The following is a 5,000-nucleotide window of genomic DNA, read 5'->3' as shown; positions in this document are numbered from 1 at the left end:
TCTTTATGTATGTAAATTGTCTTGTTCTTTGTCCTATGTCAAATTGTGTGTATATGTGTTCTGCATACTTGGCTGCTGGGTCGCAAGGCACATTTAAGTGTGAACTGACAATACAGTATACTATATCATATCATATCATACCCAAACTATATGGAAATAGCAGATTCCCCGGTTGGACGTATACAGTAGCGCGTGGAAGGAAGGAACACGTTATTCCAGCCAGTTTCTTTCCCCTCCATCAGGCCATCCACATTATTCCATTTCTTCCTACTGAGTTTTGTTAAGTTGTGAAAATACTAGCACATCTACAATGGAATCGTGATGCATCATGAGAGGTTGTATAGGGGAAAAAAATAAATAGAAAATAGCCTTAATAGCCTGGTCTGCTTTTAATGGTCCGCTAAACTGTGTTGGCGTGTGTGGTTCAGATGGTGATAACGCTACGCAGCAGAGAGCTAACGCTACGCAGCAGAGAGATGATCAGAGCGGAGGTGAAAGTGAGCCCCTTTTTGGCTGCAGCTCACAGAGCGTGGAGCCTCCACCTCTCTGACCATCGCTCTTTTTTTTTCTTCTTATCTACCTATTAACTCTGTCTGTCTGTCCTCAGTGCCTGGACCACTTCATGTGTATTTTCACACCAACGGCCATTGACCATTAGCTTCTGCACCCAACTGTGAGACCCTCTTCTCGTGTGCGTGCGTGTGTGCGTGTGTGTGTGTGTGTGTGCGCGCGCGCACTCTGGGGAATCTGGTCTCATTGCAACAGACAGGGCAAATGATCTCAAACTAAAATGGCAAGATAATTTTTATTACTGTGTGTGCATGTGTGTGCGTGCGTGACTAGGCTTGTATGTTTAATTAGTGTGGGTACAGGCAGGGACAAGCAATATTTGTCCTCCGCAGCACCTCTCCCCGTCTTTTTCCATTTAATTTAATGTGTCTGTTCTCCCATGTCTGTCATTATGAGAGAGAGAGAGAGAGACCAGAGGATATTTTTGTCGCTGTGCAGCCAACGTTTCTAATCAACCTTCTGCTATATAATTATATGCAAATGTAAACGTGTGAGTGGGATGCCTTCTATATAAACATCATATAAAATAAAATTACACAATTTTAATTGTTCATCACAATTATATGTGTGTAACAATCAATCCGACTAGTCGACCAAAGTGATCGCGATACACCTATAGCTAAATAATATTCCCATCGCCTCATCAATTACTGATTGATCCAGAATTCCACCACACGGTCGGGTCCACTTGGTTACATTTGTATCCTCTCTGGGTTACGGAATAGAGAAATGAGCACAGCTCAGAGTTGACTGTGTGACAACAGTCCTCGCGGTCACACAATGACCTCTCCCGATTTACACCACCCTGATGCGCCTGTCACTCATAAATGCTCTGCCGTCTGCTCAGACGTCGCTTGGTCTTTCTCTCCTACGGCTTATTCATTTTTTTTTTATTTTTTTTAGACAATATAACGTTTACTTTCTTTTCTTATGTTCTGCCTGCACAACTCGTGATGCAGTGAGAGAGAGAGAGAGAGAGGGGGGGGGGGAGAGAGGTGAGGGGAGAGGGAGAGGGAAACAGAGAAGGAGAGAGAGAGAGAGAGGGGGGGGGGAGAGGTGAGGGGAGAGGGAGAGGGAAACAGAGAAGGAGAGAGAGAGAGAGAAGAGAGCACCTGTTAGTGTTTAAACATCCCTCAGTGAGACTAGAAATGGTTACGGCCAATTGGGATGGATAATAATATCTTCTAATCTTGTCTCCTTGACGGGAGGGCCAACCGGAGGCAGGAACACAGAGGAAGGGTGTCACATGACGGATGCTGTTATTACGTACGCTCCGTAGGCTGATCATATGGTAATTAAGTGTGTGTGTGTGTGTGTGTGTGTGTGTGTGTGTGTGTGTGTGCGCGTGTGCGTCCTCACACACGATTATGAGAAAGAACAACACATGTGCTAACAGATATTCCCATGAGTTCCTTTTTAGTGCCTTCCACTGGAATTTTGTGCATGTGCGAGCGAGCACGTGAACCTGCACACACATAGCCTGCATGCGAGCATGTGAACCTGCACACACATAGCCTGCATGTGAGCACGTGAACCTGCACGCACATTGCCTGCATGTGAGCGCGTGAACGTGCACGCACATGGCCTGCATGTGAGCGATTGTTAAGCAGGACAGAGAGAAATCAAGGAGCGGAGTGAGAGGAATGAATTAATTTAGCCACTTCAGGTCTTCCAGGTGAATTCTGCTGTGTGGAAATGACAGCTCCTTTTAATAGCTGCAGTGTGGAGGCAGGCACTCTGACTCCTATACGCACACACCGCTAAATGTGAGTGGGTATAAGATAAGGGTCTAAATGTGAGTGGGTATAAGATAAGGGTCTAAATGTGAGTGGGTATAAAGGGTGTGAATGTGAGTGGGTATCAGGGTGTGAATGTGAGTGGGCATAAAGGGTCTAAATGTGAGTGGGTATAAAGGGTGAGAATGTCAGTGGGTATAAGGGTCTAAATGTGAGTGGGTATAAGATAAGGGTCTAAATGTGAGTGGGTATAAGATAAGGGTCTAAATGTGAGTGGGTATAAAGGGTGTGAATGTGAGTGGGTATAAGGGTCTAAATGTGAGTGGTTATAGAGATGTGAGTGGGCATAGTGTTGTGAATGTGAGTGGGCATAGGGTTGTGAATGTGGGCATAGGTTTGTGAATGTGGGCATAAGTTTGTGAATGTGGGCATAGGGATGGGAGTGGGCATAGGTTTGTGAATGTGGGCATATGTTTGTGAATGTGGGCATAGGTTTGTGAATGTGGGCATAGGGATGGGAGTGGGCATAGGTTTGTGAATGTGGGCATAGGTTTGTGAATGTGGGCATATGTTTGTGAATGTGGGCATAGGTTTGTGAATGTGGGCATATGTTTGTGAATGTGGGCATATGTTTGTGAATGTGGGCATAGGGTTGTGAATGTGGGCATAGGGTTGTGAATGTGGGCATAGGGATGGGAGTGGGCATAGGGTTGTGAATGTGGGCATAGGGATGGGAGTGGGCATAGGGTTGTGAATGTGGGCATAGGGATGGGAGTGGGCATAGGGTTGTGAATGTGGGCATAGGGATGGGAGTGGGCATAGGGTTGTGAATGTGGGCATAGGGTTGTGAATCCCCCCTCAGTTTGAGGGGGGGATTCACACCGAGTCCGATTGATTCAAACTGTTCCCGGATGCGGTTCAATGGTCCCCGCTAGCCATGATTCACATTGGCCTTGATTCTTCCACACTTCATTCACACTTCATTCAACTGTATCCAATGCTTTCACATTGCAGCGATCCGTATCCGAGTACACTTCATTCAACTGTATCCAATGCTTTCACATTGCAGCGATCCGTATCCGAGTACACTTCATTCAACTGTATTCAATGCTTTCACATTATATCGATCCATATCCGAGTACACTTCAATCGGTCCAGAGACTAAAATAATCGACACAGTAAATGGACCCTTTGGTTCAAGCCCTGCACTCTCTGGGTTAAAGTACAACACTATGGATTGTACCGTGAATACCCGACCTATCTTTCCAGCTGTCGGAAAGTAAATGAAACTATTTCAATGCATTGTGTCTTTTTATGCATTGTACTATTAATCTGCAGTGTTTGCAGTGTTCTAAGCTGCACACACAACAAACGAGGGCTGCATTGGCTCTCCTGAGCATTGATGCATTGCATTTTATTTGCAGTAGTATTTTTTAACTTTTTTAAACAACTGTCAGAACTCTCTGATACTTAATCATGGAGTGTCAGTGTAAATCTAAGCATAACTTCCACAGAGGACACAGTGTACTGTGCACACAGTTTTATTGTTTAATGATGCAATTCTGAAGATATAATCTTTAAATGTATTGCTATAGACCAGGCGATGGAAAACCAAAACCACATGTGGTTACTATAACAGATGGGGAGAGAGAGAGATGCGTGCTGGGAAAATACAGGAAAAGATTAATTTCAGTTTTCATTTTTTTTTTGCCTCCTACAAAGAAAGAAATACCGGTTGAAACTCTACATGTGTGTGTGTGTGTGTGTGTTGTACCCAATAAAAATGCTAATTCACCCAATTGGAACTCCAGGGGTGTACACCCGTGTGCCCAATTAGGGTTAATTTGGTTAGATTCGTACTCGTCAAACACCTGCTGGGGTATTTATGGCTGTTTTCCTTCGTCTCGCTGAAACGTCTCTTCCTCTCATGTTTCTTTTTATTTATTTTATTTTACACAATGAGACGAGCAGACATGATCTCCTTTGAGACCATACCTCTCCCATCCCACTGTCTAGACACATTCAGTGATTTTGGTGATTTGGAAAACCTACCCCGATAACAAGATGTGCACATGCACGCACTACAAGGGGGTGACACGTGACAGGCCAACAGCACACACACACACCAAGGGCCACCCCCGCTCGATCATGATTGGTAGAAGGCCCCTCTCTATCCTGATTGGATGAAGGCTTTGCCACCTATAGCCAAAAACGAAACCTAAGGTTTTTTGACCCCCAGGGGTTAGCTGGGGACAGGGAGGAACTCCTTATATGGTCAGCCACACTCTATAGTAGGGAGGATTATCACAACAAAACAAAAAAAAGAAGTGATATTTGAATTAAGTGAAATCACCGAATATACCTGTTTTAGATTTTGATAGAGATTGTATTTAAAAAATGTTTTTACCGGTTTCTTTCATTTTAGTGATTTTTGCGATGTATATATATTCTGTCAGTTTGTCATCTCCCCCTTCACATCCAATAGAACCCTATATTCCCTTCTCGCGTACCAGTGGCACATGTCCCGTGGACCGGTGGTTGGGAACCTCCCTGCTCTAGCGTGTTGAATGTATGCTGAAGCTAACCGTAGCTATCATGCTACAGAGTCTAGCAGTGTGTTGAATATAATGCTGAAGCTAACCGTATAGCTATCATGCTACAGTCTAGCAGTGTGTTGAATATAATGTTGAAGCT

At 44.4% G+C, this 5,000-nt stretch overlaps 1 protein-coding gene across 1 annotated transcript in view; it reads left to right on the top strand.

The window, feature by feature from the left end:
- pde2a (phosphodiesterase 2A) overlaps positions 1-5,000 on the top strand; it is a 229,510-nt gene that overhangs the window by 116,347 nt on the left and 108,163 nt on the right. The gene's annotated exons all lie outside the window — the stretch shown is intronic.

The sequence above is a fragment of the Protomyctophum bolini genome, assembly GCF_963924005.1.
Source record: "Protomyctophum bolini genome assembly, chromosome: 9".
Lineage (NCBI taxonomy): Eukaryota > Metazoa > Chordata > Actinopteri > Myctophiformes > Myctophidae > Protomyctophum > Protomyctophum bolini.
The sequence above is the reverse complement of the archived record's forward strand: the minus strand, read 5'-3'. Positions and strand labels throughout refer to the sequence as shown.